The sequence below is a fragment of the Ambystoma mexicanum genome, chromosome 1p, assembly GCF_040938575.1.
Source record: "Ambystoma mexicanum isolate Mex_15411 chromosome 1p, UKY_AmexF1_1, whole genome shotgun sequence".
Lineage (NCBI taxonomy): Eukaryota > Metazoa > Chordata > Amphibia > Caudata > Ambystomatidae > Ambystoma > Ambystoma mexicanum.
In genome coordinates, this window is record NC_090921.1 from 924875238 (window position 1) to 924898414 (window position 23177).

A 23177-nucleotide genomic window follows, 5' to 3' on the forward strand; every position below is an offset into this window, starting at 1 on the left:
CCAAACAGCAATTCATTGGTTTAGTCTCCCATGACCACTTCACGTTACACCCCACAGTCCTACTCAATAAACAAAACTCTAAAGGAAGAAAGTCAGGCATAAGCATGTTTGCCATGAGATGGGTTCTGCAGCAGGCATTCAAATGGGCAGGCCTGCCATGACATCTCATAATTACTCAAGTCAACTGGACTTATGTTCAGTTTGAGGTTAAAAGCCAAATGCATAATGATTTCTGCAGTATCTGAATGAACCTACTGCAATATCATATTTATCAGCATATTTATCATATTTATCATATTTATCAGCTGTCATGTATACAAGACATTCACATATTTGCAGCATTCCAATTCTTCTTGCTTTACCCAGATTCATTCCCTCCACTTCCATATCCCAACCTCTTCTCTCCATCCCTTTAGGATTTGCCCCAGTGAGGTTATCCTTTCAATGTTGACTTCTCTACAAGTCTCTGGACTGAGACGCTGAACTGCCACAACATTCTATATCAATGCATGACTCTGAAATAAGATTTGAACATTAAACATGTTTGGGACATGTACAATCAAACCCCATTCTCATTTGGAGATTCATAAACACCTGCAAATCACGTTTTGCTTTATCTGGCTAAACTTGGATTCAGTCTATCCGATCCAGTCCGGCTTGTCCCAGGTGGATTATTTCTTATGAAGAAAATGTATCTCAAAAAGTTCCTACTTTGGTGTCAAAGTTCACCAGAACAGTGATGATGAAAAAGTTCAAAGTGTCGTCAATTGGTTAAAAATAGATGTTTGCACGTGGTGATGAATATTTACTCTTCAAAGGAGTGTAATTTATAAATAGATATCATAAGAAAAGAGAATGTTGCCATTGACACATTTCCTAACTCATTTTCCCCAGTGCAAACATGAACTTGGTGTTCAGCTATTTCTGTTTAAGCATCTTTAGCAACTAGGTCAGTGCTTGAGAAGTGCTATGCCAGGTCTTCATTAAGGAGTAGTAACTCTAACTGGTCAATCTCCATAACCCAGGCAGGTCTGGAGCAGCAAAGCTAATAGGCAATGCATGCAGTGCATCTATAAAGTATGTTTATTTGTGAATGTCGGAATCCCATTTAGTCTTAGCAAGGGGTCTAATAGGTGATTTTATTTGTTTTCTTTGTAAGACACTCAATGTAAGAACAATGTGAGTCACCATAATGCTGTCTAGTTGAGTAGTTGATAGTGGCATGTAGAATCTATGCACCTCAATTCCGGGAACTACAAAGAGGAGAGTCAGTGGGCATCAAACAAGGATTGGATTGTCAGTTTGATGGATGTACACTTTATCACTCTTGTACTTTTAAAAAAACTGAACTGCGTCATTAATGACAGAGACTGTCACAAAACACAAATGATACAGTTGCTTCAATTAATGCAGTTATGCAAGTCGATTACTCAAATTAGATTCTACTGAGGAACATCAGCATGTCTTGGTGTAGACATTAACTAGGGTGTAGGAAGTGAAAACTCTGTCAGCAATAAAGTCAAAATGACAATCTGGAATAGATGTGAGTACTTCTGCAAACGAATGGGTAACTATCCTGAGAACTATTAAGACATGTACATTGTATCCAAAAGTGAGACTAATGAAATAAACAATATGTTGTTTAGAATGTATTGGACCCCTGCTTAAATGTTTAAAACTGAATTTGCATCAGCTTGTTAATGGCTGGGGAATTACTCAGTGAGAGAATAGTATTATGAGTTAAGAAACTAGTAGCAGATTTCATCCGTTCATCCTCATTCATTCGTATTGTGTGCAATAGTTTACAGTAAAACTTTCGCACTTTGCATACAAAATTTATCAACACATTAATTCAAAATTCATTAAAACACATTAATACAATTCAACATTGATATATAGTACAATTTGAATAAAACATTGTAATTTCAATTTACATACATACATATTAACCCCACTGTAAAGAGTATAGTATGGTAAACATGCAATGACAGCAATACTTAATGGCATTTTAAACCCATTCAAAATTCTGAACCAAAAATCCTATGTAAATAGTGATTCTTCGCAATGAGCAATCTTACGCAAAAACATGACATACAATAATGTTAAAATCTCACATCCTACTACCAAGTGCTGTAGAGTCTCTACCTCCAATGACCAAAAGCGACATTTATGCTCCTCTCCTAGAACAGCATTTTTGGCACCAGATGCGTCACTCATTGAAAACAAATTGAACGTCAGTGTCAACATATCATTCCTGAAACTCAAAGAAGTGTGTTTCGGTAAATATAAGGAAATCGTATTGTAACCCTTGTTTTCCAATCAATCATGATACAATAAACGGTTGCTCATAACTGAATCTCGATTTTTTCCTTAACCACCTTGGGCCGTGTCAGCAGTTCCTGGATATTCAAACTATTTGCCAGCAATATGGAGTCACATTTATCACACAACATACCAGCAGTACACAACATTTATTGCAAATGATCTCCCCATTTAGCTGCACAAATAAGCTCCCGAGAAGTGGCACTTTGCTATATACCTACAGATGCTTCTAAGTGACGTGTGCCTGGAGAGAGATCAATCCAAACTCATGACTAATTATACCTACGAGCACGCACTGGGGCAAGGTTAGCATTTTCCGCCAAAATAAGGCTTCAAGCGTAGGCCAATCTGGCACGCAACTCACATTTTCAGTGCCATAAATAATTTTTGGTGCAACCTTATGGTTATAGCGTAAAATTGGTGACTGAACATTGTCCAAATCACTTATCTAAAAGACGTAATTGGTCAGTGGCCACATTATCAAAAGATCTATAATTAGCTATTGCAGGCTGCTTAAATTGTTTTTCACAAGTATTTAAAATGGTCGACCTTCTCCACTTTCTTACCATTTAGAAACCAGGTAAATCTCGGTTTCCTATTGGTATATCTCGGGGGTTTAAGCATTAAAAGCTTAGTTTTTGCCACATTCACATTAAGGTTCAAATTCATAAGATATGTATTAAGAGAAGCCAAGCTTCTCCGGAGGCCCAATGGGGTTTGGTCATAAACTATGATGTCATCATTGTAAGCCAGATATAAGCATGGGGGCTAGGTCGGAATGCCCTCCCAAGCTCGGCCCATATAACTGATGTAGACATTAAAGATAAATTATACCAGAACACACCCTTGGCGCAAACTAGGTGTGTTCTGATCCATCTTGATTAAGTACCCTGTTGGTGTAATTTGGCTCTAATTTTAGATGCAGCGTGTAAAGCAATCAACATGTACAAAAGTGCCAGAGGACAATCCAAAATATGGAGCTTATACCATAACTTATTCCTGTCTACACAGTAAAAGTTCTGTGAAATAAACATCTAAGAAACTTACATAAATTGGCCTCTTATTACTAGTGGTCTGATCTGCAAGAGGTTGCAGTAAAAAACAATTTGGCAAATGTCCTTTTTGAATCCTGATTGGCAATTATCCATACACCCATTGTCTTCTACCCAAGCTTGTAGATCTTTCAGGATCAAACTAGAACATATTTTACTTGAGGCATCAATTAGGGAGATGTTCCCGTAGTTACAAGGGTACAATCGGTCGCCACACTAATAAAATAATATAATCAAGGCACACCACCAAGATGGCACTATTGTTGATGCTAAGATTATATTCTTAAAAATCCTTGTTAACATTTCTTCCCATAAGGGTGGATTCTCTTTAAAAGTGGAGTTTGACAAGCTGTCAAAAGCATGGGGATTTAGACGCACTACATCTGAGTATGCACAGATGAACTGCCTCAAAATCACACATAAAGTCCCAGGAAACCACAAGTACATCAATCTCCCCTGAGTATCCTGCACTTCTGCTATCATCTCTATGTAAAGAGGAGAAGTGCAGAATCCACTTCTCATCTGCTATTGGCTGAGCCTGCAAAGAATCCTGAGTTAACCTAGGTTTAATCAGGGACCAAAATCGTCTGTCATCTTTTCTCATTAGGCAATCAATCATTTCTTCTGCATCACGCTGAAACATAATAATTCTTTGTGATTTGAGCCAGTTACAATATTCCATGTTTAATTAGTGCCTTTCACATTGTGAGGAGTCATGACTTTTCTGAACGTTTCTAACACTCCTATGCAATTATTTCTTTTTATCTTGGATCAAATCATCAAATTCATGTACCCATTTTGCTCATTGTTTAATTGTCTACCAGTTCTTCGAATTTTAAGTATGAAATGTATTGCACAATCGTAGCAACCGGGGTCATTTAAGGTGAAATAATGTTGCTTCAACACCACATCCACCATATTATTAAAACGTGTGGCTATCACAGGCCTCCATATCAGGGAACAATCCCTAGGACAAACTTCACGAGCTAGAGAGGGCAACATATCACAATTACTATTGATATTGTTAGTTCTAAAATCAGTTTACTATGGTCACTCTCTTTAGTTTCGCATATCTTTAGCATTCTACAAAACAGATTTAAAGACCTTTAATCAAAAATATAATCTATTGCAGATGAGTAAAGTGCACTGTGACAAGTGAATTGATGCAGTCAGTCTCCCTAATCTTAACAGTCAATAATAACAGCATAATAATAATAGCAGCCGATCATTCTTTCCATAATGAACAGCATCTAAACACTCACTATTAAAATCCCCCACAATAAGTATATTCAGAATTCAGACCAAGGCATGGCACTGAAATGGACCTCGTTGATTTGAAAATCCAAATGGACGAATCAAAAGATAAAGGCAAACTGGGCATCCTCCTGCTGCTGGACCTTTCAGCCACCTTTGATTTAATCGACCATAACATACCCACCAAACACCTGACCTCAGCAGCTTCCTTTTCCCTCAACAACACTGCCTGGATACAATCTTTCTTAGCAAACAGGGCTATGATAGTCTTCACACTGTTGGCCTCTGCCGAACCAGTACCAATCTCCTGCAGAGTCCCACACAGCTCATGTGTCTCTCCCACCTCATATAATCTTTATGAAGCTCCTGTTCGACCACCTAGGTGACTTGGGTGTCACCTACATTAATTATGCAGAGGCAACCCATGTCCTCATCATTCTTACGGGCTGCCACGACAAAGATTCCAAAATGATAAACAAAATCTATCTTCATATCCAGTCATGGATGGCTACCCATGGCCTATACCTGAATGATAAGACAGAGTTTCTTCTCATAAGCTTGCAGTCCCACCTTAACAAGCTATATACCCTCTACAAATCCTTCAACATGGATGGGAATATCAACACATTTCAAACGAGGTCCAAACTCTAGGCATATTCCTGGATTTCACCTTCCCCCTCACTAAGCAAGTTAATGCAACCGCTTCAGCTACCACATACACTTCTAAATTGATCAATGCCTGCAAACCCTTTCTCTCTTCCAACAGATGCATTATCCTAGCCAGAGCCCTGATTCTCTCCAGGCTAGACTATCGTAACACCTTATACCTAGGATACAATTAACTGAGCTTGTACAAAATACAAGTGCTCCAAAATAATGCAATTAGATGTGCCCTTAATATCCCTCACACCAACCACGTATATGCAATTAGACGTGATGTACAGTGGTTCCCAGTGCGAGGCAGAATCTCACTTCCAACTCTAGTAATCACGCACAAATGCCTCTACAACACCGCTCCAAAATACCTGGTTGACAAATTCACCAGGAACCAATCTACCAGACCCACTAGGTCATAACTACACTGTCTTAGCATTCCTAAATACAAATTACAAAAAGCTGGCAGATCTAGCGTTACAGTTGTAGCAGCTAAGCTCTGGAACTCCATGCCTACAGCACCTAGAGATGAACCTTCCTTTTGGACTTTCAGAAAAGGAGCAAAATCGTGGTTCTTCACACAGGCCCTGTGATTAAATACATTGTTTTCCAACTCGTTGCTTTTGCTATATGTATCATATTAACTGTATCATTATTGCTATTTGTATCATATTAACTATATCCTAACCTACACTGTATGCACTGTACCTTGATATGTAACACAAGTCATCCGCTTTATGTTTTGCTTTGTAAACACTGCCTACTGATCAAGCATATGTGCCCAGATACCTCAGGGTTAGGTGTGCTCTACAAATAAATAAACTAAACTAAACTATATGGTAGCCCTTTTTTCGGATGACCAATATAATAATAAATAAGGTATTCTTGCTATAAAAAAAATCTAAATCCACATTTGTGGGGGTTAAAACATATGTTCATCACAATACAACCTTGTCATTGATTACTGACTACATACCAGCACGTTAATATCAACATTAAAATGTCTTGTCTATGTGTCTGAAGCTGATCCATGGTGATTCCTAAATTGATCCTTACTGCACAGAGAAGACCACCAAATGGGTGCCCTAAAGAGCCTCTCATTGCTTTTGCAAAAACAGATAGAATAGCCATCAAGGATGGTAAATCTGTAAGTCTATGTATCTTGGAAGCAAATTAGTCCATACCTATTAAAAGAAGGGGACTGATGGAGAAGGTGGGAACAGCCCCTAGTGTTCCATGATAGTAGTGAAAGCAAAGTAATTCAGTTGTCTTTAAGTACCATATTACTTCCCTTATGAAGGGCGCCCACTATCGGGTCCCAATCATATCTCACCTTATCATTACTATCATGCACTGGGAAACTAATAACAGATTGCACAGCATTACTGTCCGTCCCAACATTTAAGTTAAAGGGTTATTTTTGCACAAAAAAAAAATCCTCAATGTCCACCCCACCATATTTATATGCAGCACAACCCCACTTATTTTCAGAACCCCAATGCTCAAATGCATCAAAACCCAAACAAACACAGGATCCTCTGCCAAAGTGGAATTCCTAATCATGTCAGAATGAAAATGAATGCAGACAAGGTCTCTGCGAGAACCTATTGCATCTTTAGTGCCATTCAACCATAACATGGGGATTTCATATAAGAATACTAATACATACTGTTGATTAAGAGGAGCACTGCTGGACTCCGTGATTAGCCGGTCAAAGTATAACATATATGACTCACCCTTAACAGATGTCACTATTTGACTTTTAAGGATGGATATATGAGTGTTACAATTCATCACCAATTCGGAAGATTGCACATATCCAACCACCCGCTATGGTTCTCTTATCTGTGTTGGCTTACATTTAGAGAGGGATTTCATCATTTTTTTCTTCCAAAGTAGGTAAATTAGAATAGACTTGAGCATTAGAGTCCTCCACACACACGGGTTAAACGAGACACGGGTGATGGCCTAGAGTGAACTCACTATGCCTGAAATATGTGTTATTGTAGGACAAATGTCGGGAGCAGTTCTGCCATTGGATCCATGCTCTTAGCTCTCTTCTGGTCCAGTTTGAGAAAAACGGGTGCAGTCAGAACAAGGGAGCTATGGATATTGATACTGTCTCCAATTATTCAGATGGTTCTAAATGTACATCATTATCCCCAGATGTGCAGCAACCGAATGCGTGGTTAATATACTCAAATAAAAAGAGGATTATGTTGGTTTTGCAGGATCAAAGAAAAGCAATATGGAATTTTTCACTATTGCAGGACGTTTTCACATTTCCTTCGAGTTTGCAACTAGAGCTTCCAGGTCACTTCCTGCACTACTATTATTGAACACACAAGTGCCCTCCATACTAGAGTTAGACCCATATGTATTCTTGACAGATAGGAGATGTGATTTTAGCTTTGTCAGAAATGTGTGCGAGCCCTTATGTGATTCTTTGGCAGTTTTTTCATATTTTTTTTTTTGGGCCGCTTTCCTGCTTGTAACAGTAATCATCTGTGTCATGCCTGCCCCATGGGCGCATACATTTACGATCAATATGGACCTTATTTCCCATTTGCGAGACTTTGGTGCTTTTCTATTTTTCCCAACAAACTACACTTACCACAATGTACTTGGCTATAACCATCTTTTCCTGGCCATTCCTATTCGCCATCTTCGGAACTACAATCCCCAGAAGCCCTAGGGATCTCCTCTGCTTCCACCAGCTCAGGAACAGAGAGGGAGGTGGCCGATTGTCTACAGGTGTGCTTAGCCAGGTGTGACCAATTAGCCTGCCTCTGTGCTGGGCTGGGCTTCGAGCCACGGATCTTGTATGCGGTTCCTCCTTACTCCGGCTTTGGATCCAGTGCCCAGCCGGGCTCTCTACATTGCAGCCGATCACGCTCTGCTGCCTTCCAGCCTCCGCCCTTGCCCTGCCGGGCTCTCTACATTGCAGCCGATCACGCTCTGCTGCCTTCCAGCCTCCGCCCTTGCCTTGCCGGGCTCCCTACATTGCAACTGATCATGCTCTGCTGCTTTCCAGCCTCAGCCCTTGTCCTCTGGGCTCCCTGCTCTGCAGCCTGCCTCACTCCGGCTGCCTACAGACCTTGTCCTCTGGGCTCCCTGCTCTGCTGCCTACAACCCTTGTCCTCTGGGCTTCTTACCTTGCAGCTGATCACGCTCCGCTGCTTACTACCTACCTTTTTCCGCTGGGTTCTCGGCCTAGCAGCCCTCTACAGTCCTCTGCAACCTTCTACGGTCAGCGGCCCTGCCCCTCAGGGCTCACACCTTGCTGATCGTCCCTTCTGGGTTCCTTGCCGTGCAGCCTGCTTTACTCCACTGCCCTAAGCCCTTTCCCTCTAGGCTCTCTACCTTACAGCCCTGCTCCTGTGGGCTTGCTCATCCTTCTTTACTCCGCTGCCCTAAAACCTTTCCCTCTGGGCTCTCTACCTTACAGCCCTGCTCCTGTGGGCTTGCTAATTGCTTTCCTGCTCCTCTGAGCGCTCAACCTTGTTCCTTACTGTTCTCTGCTATCCAATCCTGTTACACGACTTCCCCTTCATTTCCTGCTAGTTTGCTATCAACATCCTTTTCCTGGATTTGTCTGTAAGTATCTTCTCTTGTACTGTTCGTAGACCCTTTTGTACAGAGCTTGTCTGTTGGTTTCCTTCAGGCAACCTCTGCCCCTTCCTTTGTCTCGTTTCTACGTTACAGACACCCATAGCTGTTGTTCCAAGTCATGAGCAAACAGCGTGGGCCTCTGTTATAGCAAACTGTGCAGAAGGCTAGAGTTTTTCCTAAGGTCCGTGGAATACTCTTTCCCTATATCTGCATACACCCCTAGAGGGAATCCATTCTGTTGTACCTTATTCCTTGCTACACTTGACTCCTCTTCGTTCTCATTACTTTCAGCTGTGTGTGTACTATTCTGTCCACCTTACTTCGGCACAACCACCCGAAACCCTTCCTGGGTGTCCTGTGCCTCTCTTTTCAGGGTGTCATCTCGTGACAATCTGACCTTGAATGATAGATGCCGAAACCACAATCACAGATGCGTCTTGCTGCTGAGTAGGAACATTTTTACTCATACAGACAAACCTGAAGAGGGGGAGGGACCTTTCCGCTGCAATGGTCACATCCTCTTCTATAATTTTAATTGAGGTAGTGTGGGCCAGCGGTTGTTCACAATCAGTTGAGTCAGCATTCGATATCCCATAGTCAGGGTCACCCACATACTCCTCACCTGATGGACACACAACCCCATCATTTCCTATGGTAACTTCATCCAAATGAGGTGATTTTCCACTGTAATGCCCATGTCCAAAACGTCCGAGGCCACATTTGGTTTATTCATTGGTAAATATGTTTTGACAAAGATAAATCCTTCAATAAAGATTATTGTTGAAATCAAGGTCTGCAAACTCTGTCCACACCAGGCAGTCACAAAAGAGTCACAGAACCATTGACACGCTAAATATCTCTGCGTTTATTTTCTCAGGGCTGGCAAATTCAAAGAGTCTCAATTGCCACCCTAATAGCCAGATACTCAGCTTGTAGCTTCACCGGCAGCAGCAACCACAGATGAATAGAAGTAGCACCACACTTCCACAGTGCACCGGATTCATCACGCTTCCACAGCGGCATGTCGGCATGAAAGCACTTTTGCAGTGCCCCCTGGCAGATCCCGAGGCGTCTCCTAGACAGACCGCCTCTAATTTTACTACAGCACCCTTCATTCCATGCATCATTCATGGGACATGCCACAGCACCCTCTTGTAATACGGAAGCAGCACAATGCCAGGGAAATGTAACTGTTCTGTGCCAGTGTTGTTTCCCTTTCTCTATGGATTTCCTGGATTTCTGAACTGGCTGTATTCCTATGGACTCTTGTTTACCCCTTTATATTTGATGAGCTTGCATACCCTAGCCTCCCAGATCTTAGCTTTTGGATAGTTTTTGAATGTTGCACTTGGATCTTGGTATGTTTTGGATGTGACTTTCTACATCAGTGATGGAACTATGAGACTTCTAATTGTATTGTATCGTGTCATAAGACACCTGTGTGTGCTGGATTATCTGGACTTTGCCCATCCCTTTGTTAGCAGTGCACTTGTGGTGCCCGGGGTTAGGTCCATTCTTTATTCCGCTCCGTCCCTGGGGATCTATTCATTTGGCTTGTCTGGATAGTTCCTTATCCTGCTTTTCACTCATCATCTTTGTGCCTCATTCCATGTCATCTGGAGTTCAGAGGTACTTTTTACTCTTTGAGAGGGAGTATGTGTATCACTCGTTCTAGTGTTGATTGATTGTTTTTCCTTTTCACCTATGGAGAGAGCCTAACAGTACTTCTAACATTTTTAGGTTTTGGTCATTTGATTAGCCAGCGGTGTACCACCCTTTTCCTCTGTGGTTGGCCCTTTGAGAAGAAGGTCGGTCAGTTCACCTGGGACATTTGCTGTAACCAGGACGGTTCTCAAGCACCCTGGAAACTGAGTGCTACGCCATAGCATTTCTGATCAAAAAGGCTTGCCTTCTTGCACAAATAAGTGTGTGCTGTATTATGCTGGACACTCTAAAATAGGATAGCACTAAAATAGGTGCAATTTAAGAATTGGGAAAATGAGAATCCGACAAAAAAGGAAACTCCTCAAAAAGAACTTCATGGAAGATTAGCAACACATACTGAAAGAACACTTTGTTTTCTTTTCAAAACAAATGCACAATGGCAGTAACGAGCATTTAAACAATCTCGCAGAGGATGGCTCAATAACCGTGGTATAATGCAAGTCGTCGGGCCTCATTACGACCCAGGCGGTAAGTTACCGCCTGGGTCGTACCTTTACCGCCCCATTCCGAGGTTGGCGGGGCGTTAAGTCCCCAATCCCCATTTACCCTTCCCCATAGGGCTCAATGGGACTGGGGAAGGCGTTAATTACGCCACCGTAAATTACGGTGGCGTAATTAACATCAAGGTCCCTTAGCGCCATGGATTTTAACAACTGCTAAAAGCAGGTGTTAAAACCTCCATGGCGCTAAGGGACCTCGGAATCAGGCGGTAAGGGTCGGCGCTGTTTACGCCGCCGTAAACCCCTTACCGCCTGAGTCGTAATGAGGCCTGTAGTCTCTTTGTACCTACTAACACCTACTTCTTCCACTTGATGTTGATGTTTTTCTATGCACAAAGCAAATTGCCCTTGTGAGTGGCACTTTTGCAAATCGCACCAGATAAATAGATACATTCATAAATAAAACCAACCTCCAGATGTACTCTTCCACAAACTAGACTTCAGTCACTAGTATCTCTGCCATCTCTCTCTCTTTCTCTTTCTCTCTCTCTCTCTCTCTCTCTCTCTCTCTCTCTCTCTCTCTCCCTCCCTCGGCATGTGCAATGGGCATTACATTATTAACAACTATTATTCCTTTGAATCTCGGCTCCAAAGCACAGGCATTTGGCACATTTGTTAAACATGTGCTGTGTGGTCAGCTCCACAACATAATCATTAAAAATATGTTCAAATTCACAACATATGTTTGTATCAGTATCATCTTCGGTTTTTGTCTCATTTACCACGTATTGTCAAAGACATCTTAAAACTGATCCCACATGCTTGTCAGAAGTCCTTAATGGTTGAAACTTTGATTAGAAACGACCTCATTGAGCAGTTGGCAGTAAATAAAGAGACTAGCATCGAATGAGAGAACACCTCTAGCACTAGCATCAGGGGCATAATTAAAGGCATGGTCTAGTAAAAAATGTTATTTAAAAAATAGATAGGCAACATAAAAAAAAATACTAGCATTCTCTTTTTTAAAACTTCCTAATAAAATTTTGAGCTATTCAAGCTCAAAATTCGCAAAAGCAAGCACATGGGCGCATCCATTTTGTGAAATGGATGCCCTCCTGTGCTGGCTTTTGCTTTTGCGGCACTAATGAAGGAAAAGCCAGCCAGCTGTAGTAAACAAAAGCTACCGCTGGGTGGCTTTCCCTTCATTAGTGCTGTACGCGGAGGACGGGGACCGGAGACCAGAGCAGGAAAGCTGCAGCTGAATTTCGGTAAGTGCTATTTATTTTTTTTTAAAAATAAGCACCAGCTGCGTTTTTTTTTCTAAGTTTTCCGGGCTGGAGGAGCCCAGAAAACTTAGAAATAAAACCGCAGCTTTAAAAACGTATTTATGTTTGCGGTCGCTTTTGAAGCTACCGCAAACATAAATACAACGTTATTGTGTTGGAAAATGCTGCGGTTTTTCTTTCCAAGTTTCTCAGGCTCCTCCGGCTCAGAGGAGCCTGAGAAACTCAGAAAGAAAAACCTCAGTGTTTTGAAACACAACCGCGTTGTGTTTCTGCCTGAATCTGCTTTCCCATTTGGGGCTCTCGGGCTCCCCGCGGGGAGCCCGAGAGCCCCAAATGGGAAAGCAGATTTAGGCAGAAACAACGCGGCATTGCGGAAAACAATTGCGACCGCAACTGCATCACACTAGCTAGAGCCTTAAATCCTGTCCAAGCTAGAATACTGCAATGCCCTATCTGCAGGATCCTCTGCACACAACATCAAGAAACTCAAAATCCTTCAGGACAATGCCCTAAGAACATCCCTAAAAAATAACATATCCCTGCCCTAGACGGTCCGCGTACTGGCTCCCTGTCACAAGCCGCATCAAATTCAACACCTTCTCCATTACACATAATTATATCACAAACCCAGCTCTAAAATACCTCACTAACAAAATCACCAAACCTCAGTCTACTGAGCCATCACCTCCTACTCTCATTCCACCTAAATTCATACAGGCTAAAGGAGCTGGCCGCAGCTTCCCAGTAGTGGCTGCCAAACAATGGAATGAACTACCTCTATCACTAAGATCTGATCCCTCGCTTTACTCCTTCCATTAAAAACTGAAAGACCCTTAGCCTCACCCTACTAATTGTGTCAACTGCATGTCAACTGCATATCCTCTGTCATTGTTATAACAGGCTATGCCTCCTTATACATATCATGCACAGTGACTATTTCATCTATGTAATGTAACCAGTGACTATTTAATCTATGCACTGTAACTAGCGCCCAGATACCTCCGGGTTCCGCACGCTCTACAAATCGAAATAAATAAATATTCTGGATTGGTACTTGTTGGTATTGAGAATGCAGTGTGAGTGGACACAAGAGGAGGTGTATGGGTCAGTGAGTGGTGGGTAAATAAGTAGGAATGTGATAGTGTATGTTTGAATGTTCTAGAAGGATGGGTGCGTTCCTGTGTGGAGAATGCAGTGTAAGTGGACGTGAGAGGTTTATAGGTGAGGGAATGGTCCCTTAGTGAGTAGGAATATGCATATGTGTATAAATGTTCTGGGTGGGTGCAGTGTGAATGAATGTCAGAGGAGATGTATGGGTTGTTGAAAGCGGATGCCTGCATGTGTGTATATGTATGTGTGTGTGTAAGACCCTGGGAGACTGGAGATCACTAAAGCATTTTTGACACATCCGGTATTGATTTTGCATCTTTTACCAGTATTTTTGGGCAAAGCCAAGTTCATTTATTTATTTATTTATTCGTGTGTGTCATTACCTGGCTAGAGTGGCATTTTGGTACAGTCAGCCTAGCCATTGCTTACTGTGGCATGGCATGTATTACTCATCATCTTTGATAAAGCAAGCATGATGAGTAGTATTACCTCTCTAGACTGATGTTTTGGTGTAGCGGCTTGTATATTTTCTTACTGTAGCATGACCTTTTATTAACTGAGCATCTATGATGAAGCAAGGTTGATGAGTTTTCTTATGAGTCTAGACTGGCTTACATTGGAATCTCTTTGGATATGTTTTCTTATTTTGACATGTCACTTTTAATGGCCAAACCAATAGGTTTATTTTCATATGTTGGCGGAGCCAGCATGGAAATGTATGGGCACAGACATCATAAAAATGTTTTTTTATACTGGTATATATTAAAGGGAACAGCATGGAAATGCACTGGGAAATGCGCTTGTGCACTTTTGGTGACTTGCATCTGTTGTACTTTATTTCCATGATTTACCCTACATGTAGGGTACAAACCTGATTGCAAACTGTCTGGCCTTCTACCCAAATTTTCACTGAAAGTGTGCTGCGTAATGCACCATTTTAACCCATTATACAAATCATTTTCTCATGAGAGGGGGAAGAATCCCCCTGACCCTTCCAAAACCTGTTCTTGTTATTTCGGGCCCCCTCGCTATACTCGGTCGCGATCGCAAATATGTGGCAAATATTTGCATCCTCCAATAACAAACCTCACTAGCCACCATGCATGGCTGGTAAATTCTGTGACCAGGCAACACCCCCTTCCTGCTACACTAGGAGAAACAATTAAACTTTTGTATATCTGGCTGAAATTAGAGCACCCGGAAACACAGGTGTTAGACACATCTGAAGGTCATGTGCGATCTCCTCCCGTGATGTCACTTGGGGGCAGGGTCAAATTGAATCATTTTCTGTGATGTTATCAGAGGGCAAGGGCCGTATGATGTCACTTCCACTACCCCTGGCATTCTGGTGAAATGATGTCCCTGACTAGCATGGATGTACTTCGTCCTAAAAATTGGTGGGGTTTTTGCTGGCAGATTTACCACTGGCAGTATATTCCTAAATTCCTACTGTTTAATGGGGAACAACAACTTGTAATATTGTGAATTTACATCAAAGCAAGCTGAAAGAAACAATAAATCAGTTTGGCAGCGTTAGCACTGCTAATACCTCCCCACAATGAGGACAGTAGGCTTATGACATAAATACTAAGCTATTGAAACTACACAGAAAGCCAAGAGTTTCTGCAGTACCAGAGGTATGTCTTTCACATCCAAGTACTTACCTTTGAGGGTGAGCCTCCATTTCAGGAACTGTTTATTTTCTCAGATGTATATTACCTCCTTTTTACCCACAATCCCTTAGCTGGAAATGTCCTATTCTCTCCTCAGGAGTCAACTTCATTTGGGAAACTGGATAGCAAATTTTGCTGGCCCCGTGGAAAGCTCCTCCAGTGGGCTGGATTCCCTGTAAGGTAGGGGGTCTGATTGAGCCTGGAGTGTAAGCCGTTAAGTCCCTCTCGGTTCCCCAGTGGGGTGAAGGGGAACCAATAGAGAGCTCAGCATCAGGAGTAGCCCTGGACTATCAGGCCCAGGCTTGCAGATAAGGAAAGGTGACTAGTTGCCGGGGACATCGGGTCGCCATGTTTGGCAAGTTGAAATGCCAAAATACCTTTGGTTCTGTGTACAAGGGTTGGCCTGCACAAAAAGGCAGGAGGAGACTGATTGGTCTTCATGGACATTACTGAGTATTCATGGAGATGCACCCACTTGTTTTGGTTACGGGCTGCCACGTCTCCTTCAGAGTGCCGAGTTTACACAGTATACTAGTTGGGGAATTGCTGTATAATGCTCTACTAGACAAAGTCATGGGAATGAACCAGAACGTGAAGAAACACCTGGAAGGTACTGAAGATTCTTCTAGCACAGAGAGCAAGACCAGGAGGAAGAAAAAGTGATCAATAAAAAGATGGAACTAAAGTTTTCCCTCTCCCAGAAAGAGCTAAAAACATTAGGAAGCAGGATATCCAGGAGCATGAGGCAAGAACGAAGAGCAAAAGATCTACATATAGCTCCTCATCATCTTCCACATTGGATCCTCCGTCCTCCACCTCTTCAGGTGTCTCAGTCTCAGAGGATGAGGCAAAGGGGGAGTATCTGTATTGAGAGAAAGTGGAGGCTGTAGTTTACCAGGTCTGGGATAGCATGGGTGTTTCTGTTCATTCTGTCCAGGGAGCGTACACTGAACCCAAGATCAGACAATATAAACAAGAGCTCAAGATGGGGCTTCCACTGATCTCAGACATAAAGGATAAGATCCCGAAAGAGTGGCAAGATCTAAAAACTATTTTCATGCCACACTTTATGGTGAAATTATACCTTATATAAGGCATGGAATCCTATCTTCCCAATACCATAAATCCAGTTGATATTGTGGCCAGCTTCACTGAAAGGTCATCATTGTCAGCTGAATAGGTGGTGTTTCTGGATCCTGTTGAGCAGGAGGCTAACTATGCTCTCAAGAAAATCCATTTGGGGGCTCAATAAAACCTTAGAGCACATATCTGTGGGTCATACACTTCTGAGGCTGTTCTAGGGGTTTATAAGAAATTATCCATGCCTTTAGGGGCTGGTGTGATAGAATGGTGTTAGATCCATATAAGAGACCGCAAGACAGAAGGATGGCAAACATCTTTGGCATTGGAAATTCCATTGTAAGGGAATACACTTTTTAGGGATTCATTGAAAGAAGAAGTCCACCAAGATGTTCATGTGGACAGGCATGTGGATGAGCTCAGAAGGAAAACCTCCTCCTTATCCCCAGATAGTAGGTCTTCCAATCCCAATCCCAGCCACCCCTTTCTGATCCAAGTTCTTTAGGAGAGCAGAGGGGATGAAACAATGGCAACAGGCAGGTAGTTGGAAGACTCTGCCACTTTTTTCCAGTATGGACCAGGTGGCCCTCAGATGCTTAGGCTATCAGGAATGTCTAAATAGGTATCTCGTAGAGATTTCCTCCCCTCCTGTTAAATCATCTAGGACCATAACCCTGGACTGTCAGGCTCCTCGGAATGGTGGTTTCTTATGATTGGCAAATGGCCCAACTGATTCCATCTCAGGGACTAATATACACAGGGTCTCAAGTTTGTACTAGTCAGTGGAAGGTCTTAGGAGAGAGCACTGCATCACCAGAATTCTCTGACCGATGTACTCAGGATAGATCTGGTTTCTGCTGGTGGTTCAGGGCCATATGACCTTATGTCTCTTTCTGGATTCTTGGGCACATATCTATCTGTGACTCCTAGTTTTGGATCTTCTGTGTCACTGGGTGCCTGCCTTCTAGTCTTATGAATCTCAAATCCATTTGACCCAAGCCTTGCAGCAAAATCTAGAATGGTGGTTGATCAGCAAAAGCCTGAGAATGGGAGTTGGGTTAGAGAACCCTATTTAGACCATCCTTACCACACAGGCAGTCTGAAAGGGCACTATGGGGTCTATGACAGTGCAGGAAAAAGGAAACTAGGATGGCCTTCTCAGGTCTTCAAATTCAAGCCTCAGAAAAAAATTAATCATGGGTTGGACCATCCTTGTTGGGATGGGCACAACCACTGCCTTAGCATATGTCATCCATCAGGGTTATTTGTGGTCTAGGTCCCTGCCTTTGCTCAGAAAATAGGTTCATGGGAGAGATCCAGCTGCTGTCTCTGGAAGCAGTGCATATCTGAGGAGTAGAGAATATTGAGGGAGATCATCTCAGCAGGAGGGTGCATTCCTATAAGGAGGGCATAGTGTCAGACAGGGCCTTCTCAGAGATTTGTCACAGGTTTGGATTCCCAATATTGGTCTCCACTCACTCAGTTAAAGTCTTCAGTTTCATTTCCAGTTTCCAGGAAGTGGGTGCCAGCGGGGTTGATGCGCAGAATCTGGATTGGCCTCATAGTCTACTGTACACATTTCCTCCCATGTCCCTGATCCTCAGAGGAGTACAAAAAAGCAGGCAACGCAAAGCAACAAACATCCTTATAGTTCCATGTTGGTCTCACAGGCACGGATTTCCTTCTCTTCTGAGTCTTCAGTGTCAGGAGGCTTTGAGGATTGCAAGGTTGCCTTGCCACCAAACAAGCGGGTCATGGGTCTGGCTCTCCCAGAATACAAAGGGCAGTACGGAATAAAGTACAGGCTCACAGCTCAAGGTTTTCCAGATCTGGTGATGGATCCTATTCTTCATGCCAAAAACATTGAAATCCTATGAAAGGCAATGAGGCATTTTTCTTAAGTAGTGTGAGAGATAAAATACGTATCCTCTTCTTTGTGGTTTGCCAGCAGTGCTTCAGTTCCTCATGGAGGGGTTTCATAAAGGGCTGGTGGTGTCCACCCTCATTACCTAATGAGCAGCCCTTAAGGCTCTCAAAAGGGAACAAAAGGAGCGAAATTGAAGGTGGATCACTAGCAGAGATGTTTCTAAAAAATGATTGCTTGCTCTTTTGCCTTCAAATTAAAGGATTTACCTCATTGGGATCTGCTGTTGGTGTTACAATTTATCGAGGGTCATCCTTTTGAGTCAATTAGTTTAACTGATATAAAACACTCCACACTAAAAACTACATTTTTAATAACCATCACTTCCGCCCAAGGGTTGAGGCAAATCAGGGATTTGTTATATAGACCATCTTTGTGCAGCAAATTCTCCAAGAAACAGTAACTTATGTTGTGATCCGAAATGTCTTCCAAAGTGTTGTCAAAGTTTCATAAGTCTCCGGATATGTTTTTATTTGCTTTCTTTCAGGATCCTAGAACACCCAAAGAGGATGCATGACACCCCACCAATGTGAGAAAAGCAGTGATTGAGTACAATTCTAGAACCAAGATTTTCAGAAAAAGAAACATTCTTTTGGGGACTTTTGGCATGGGGGTGGGTGGGAGGCAGGAAAGCGACATTAGCAACCATCAGATGATGGATCTGGATGGTAATTTCATTGGAGTATGTGGCAGCAGGATCCAGAACAGGTGCATGTTTGTTCTTCTAGAGGAACAGCGGATTTTTGCGCTCAGGCTCAAGGGTTTTCTCTACAGGATAATACATGAGATATGTAGTGCAGTCACTTGGACTGATCAGAACATGTTCATTCAACATTATAGAATAAACGCTGATAAAGGCAGGGTTAGGTCCTTTGAGGTTGGTGTTCTTTCTGTTGGCATATCTTGGATGACATTTTGTGGTAATAATGTGGTGATGTCACATTGGGATCTGTCTACATATTTCTTCTTTGATACACCTCCAAGGTATGCACTGGGATAAGGAAGATGAACATGGGGGTAATGTCCTGATTACTTACTTCGTAATTCCTAGCCCTACTCTTTCTCGTCACAATATTGACAACCCTCCACTCCCACCCTGGGTGATTAAGGTCCCATGATCCAGCTGCGGAAATTGATAACTGAGGGGTTTTGGGTAAGTAGGATGTATTATAACCTAAAAAGTTAAGCACTGTGACGAGGAATGGTAGGAGTAGGAGTAATTAAGGGGGTAATTCATAAAATTCAGCGCACAAGTGGCGCACGCGGCTGGCGCACAGTGTGCCTGTGCGAATCCCTGCGCCAGCCGCGTGTGCTAAAATACATTTCCGCGCACAGCGTATTCATGGATTCCAGCCACCAAAACCAGCCGTGGCGCACAGTGGTGCAGCGAGCCTGCAGCAGCGCCAGTTACACCCCCAAGAACGCCCCTTGCTCAGGGAAAAGTCATCAAAATCCCCAATCCAGCGCAAAGGTCTGCGCTAACCCTGTATCAGCACGGCAAGCGGGGTACGTGTATCACTGGGGTGCGTGGGAAGTTCCTCACGTGATTTCAGCTGGGTACGTGTATTACTGGGGTGCGCGGGAAGTTTCACACGCGATTGGTCCTGTGCGAGCGGGGTACGTGTATTACTGGTGTGCGCGGGAAGTTTCACAAACAAATTCAGCAGGGTACGTGTATTTCAGGGGTGCACGGAAAGTTCCACACGCGAATCCATCAGGGTACATGTATATCAGGGGTGCGCGGGAAATTCCACACGCAAATGTCCTGTGTACGTGTATTTCGGGGTGCGTGGGAAGTTTCACACGCAATTTCAGCAGTGTACGTGTATTTCAGGGGTGCGCGGGAAGTTACACACGCAAATGTCCTGGGTACGTGTATTTCGGGGTGCGTGGGAAGTTACACACATGAATTCAGCAGGGTACGTGTATTTCAGGGGTGCGCGGGAAGTTTCACACACAATTTCAGCTGGGTACGTGTATTCCAGGGGTGCGCGGGAAGTTCCACACGCGAATGTCCTGGGTATGTGTATTTCGGGGTGCGCAGGAAGTTATACAAGTGAATTCAGCAGGGTACGTGTATTTCAGGGGTGAGCGGAAAGTTCCACACGCGATTCCATCAGGGTACGTGTATATCAGGGGTGCGCGGGAAGTTCCACACACGAATGTCCTGTGTACGTGTATTTCGGGGTGCGCGGGAAGTTTCACACGCGATTTCAGCAGGGTACGTGTATTCCAGGGGTGAGCGGGAAGTTCCACACACAAATGTCCTGTGTACGTGTATTTCGGGGTGCGCGGGAAGTTTCACACCCGATTTCAGCAGGGTACGTGTATTTCAGGGGTTCCGTGGAGTACTACACGTGAATTGGCGGTGTGGGTCCTCCCAGGTGTTCGCTCTACAACCTCCACGGCCCCTGCAGGCAGCCGACACCACGGGGGACTACCCTGCACCCCAGCTCATGTCCCGCAGGCAGCCCATCCACCATGGGATGCCCCCCAGCCAAGCCACATATCACCTTGCACTACTGATCAACAATGCATGTCTCCCAGCACCCCCACCCCCCAGCACTGTGGGGCACCCTCCACCAGGCCCCCACTCATGTCCAACTCATGTCCCCCAGCACCCCCACCCGCCAGAAGTACAGGGCACCCTCCACCAGGCCTCCACTCATGTCTCCCAGGACCCCCACCCCCCAGCAGTGCAGGGCACCCTCCACCAGGCCCCCACTCATGTCCCCTGCACTCCCACCCCCCATCAGTGCAGGGCACCCTCCACCAGGTCCCCACTCATGTCCCCCTGCACCCCAACCCCAGCACTGTGGGGGAACCCTCCACCAGGCCCCCACTCATGTCTCCCAGCACCTCCACCCCCCAGCACTGTGGGGCACCTGCCAGCAGGCCCCCACTCATGTCTAACTCATGTCCCCCAGCACCTCAACCCCCCAGCATCCAGGGGCACCCTCCACCAGGCCCCCACTCATGTCTCCCAGCACCCTCAACCCCCGGCAGTGCAGGGTACCCTCCACCAGGCCCCCACTCATGTCCCCCTGCACCCCCACCCCCCAGCAGTGCAGGGCACCCTCCACCAGGTCCCCACTCATGTCCCCCTGCACTCCCATACCCCAGCAGTGCAGGGCACCCTCCACCAGGTCCCCACTCATGTCCCCCTGCACCCCCACCCCCCAGCACTGTGGGGCACCCTCCACCAGGCCCCCACTCATGTCTCCCAGCACCTCCACCCCCCAGCACTGTGGGGCACCTGCCAGCAGGCCCCCACTCATGTCCAACTCATGTCCCCCAGCACCCCTACCCCCCAGCATCCAGGGGCACCCTCCACCAGGCCCCCACTCATGTCTCCCAGCACCCCCACCCCCCAGCAGTGCAGGGAACCCTCCACCAGGCCCCCAACTCATGTTCCCCTGCACCCCCACCCCCCAGCATCCACGGGCACCCTCCACCAGACCCCCACTCATGTCTCCCAGCACCCCCAACCCCCAGCAGTGCAGGGCACCCTCCACCAGGCCCCCACTCATGTCCCCCTGCACCCCCACCCCCCAGCAGTGCAAGGGCACCCTCCACCAGGCCCCCACTCATGTCCCTATGCACCCCCACCCACCAGCATCCAGGGGCACCCTCCACCAGGCCCCCACTCATGTCTCCCAGCACCCCACCCCCCAGCAGTGCAGGGTACCCTCCACCAGGCCCCCACTCATGTCCCCCTGCACCCCCACCCCCCAGCATCCAGGGGCACCCTCCACCAGGCCCCCACTCATGTCCAACTCATGTCCCCCTGCACCCCCACCCTCCAGCACTGTAGGGCACCCGCCACCAGGCCCCCACTCATGTCTCCCAGCACCTCCACCCCCCAGCACTGTGGGGCACCTGCCAGCAGGCCCCCACTCATGTACAGCTCATGTCCCCCAGCACCCCCACCCCCAGCATCCAGGGGCACCCTCCACCAGGCCCCCACTCATGTCTCCCTGCACCCCTACCCCGCAGCACTGTGGGGCACCCTCCACCAGGCCCCCACTCATGTCTCCCAGCACCTCCACCCCCCAGCACTGTGGGGCACCTGCCAGCAGGCCCCCACTCATGTACAACTCATGTCCCCCAGCACCCCCACCCCCCAGCATCCAGGGGCACCCTCCACCAGGCCCCCACTCATGTCTCCCAGCACCCCCACCCCCCAGCAGTGCAAGGCACCCTCCACCATGCCCCCAACTCATGTCCCTGTGCACCCCAACCCCCCAGCATCCAGGGGCACCCTCCACCAGGCCCCCACTCATGTCTCCCAGCACCCCCATCCCCCAGCAGTGCAGGGCACCCTCCACCAGGCCCCCAATCATGTCCTCCTGCACCCCACCCCCCAGCAGTGCATGGGCACCCTCCACCAGGCCCCCACTCATGTCCCCCTGCACCCCCACCCCCCAGCATCCAGGGGCACCCTCCACCAGGCACCCATTCATGTCTCCCAGCACCCCCACCCCCCAGAAGTGCAGGGCACCCTCCACCAGGCCCCCACTCATGTCCCCCTGAACCCCCACCCCCCAGCATCCAGGGGCACCCTCCACCAGGCCCCCACTCATGTCCAACTCATGTCCCCCTGCACGCCCACGCCCCAGCAGTGCAGGGCACCCTCCACCAGGCACCCACTCATGTCCCCCTGCACCCCCACACTCCAGCACTGTGGGGCACCCTCCACCAGGCCCCCACTCATGTCTCCCAGCACCTCCACCCCCCAGCACTGTGGGGCACCTGCCAGCAGGCCCCCACTCATGTCCAACTCATGTCCCCCAGCACCCCCACCCCCCAGCATGCATCCTGGGACACCCTCCACCAGGCCCCCACTCATGTCCCCCTGCACCCCATCCCCCAACATCCAGGGGCACCCTCCACCATGCCCCCACTCATGTCTCCCAGGACCCCCACCCCAGCAGTGCAGGGCACCCTCCACCAGGCCCCCACTCATGTCCCCCTGCACTCCCATCCCCCAGCAGTGCAGGGCACCCTCCACCAGGTCCCCACTCATGTCCCCCTGCACCCCCACC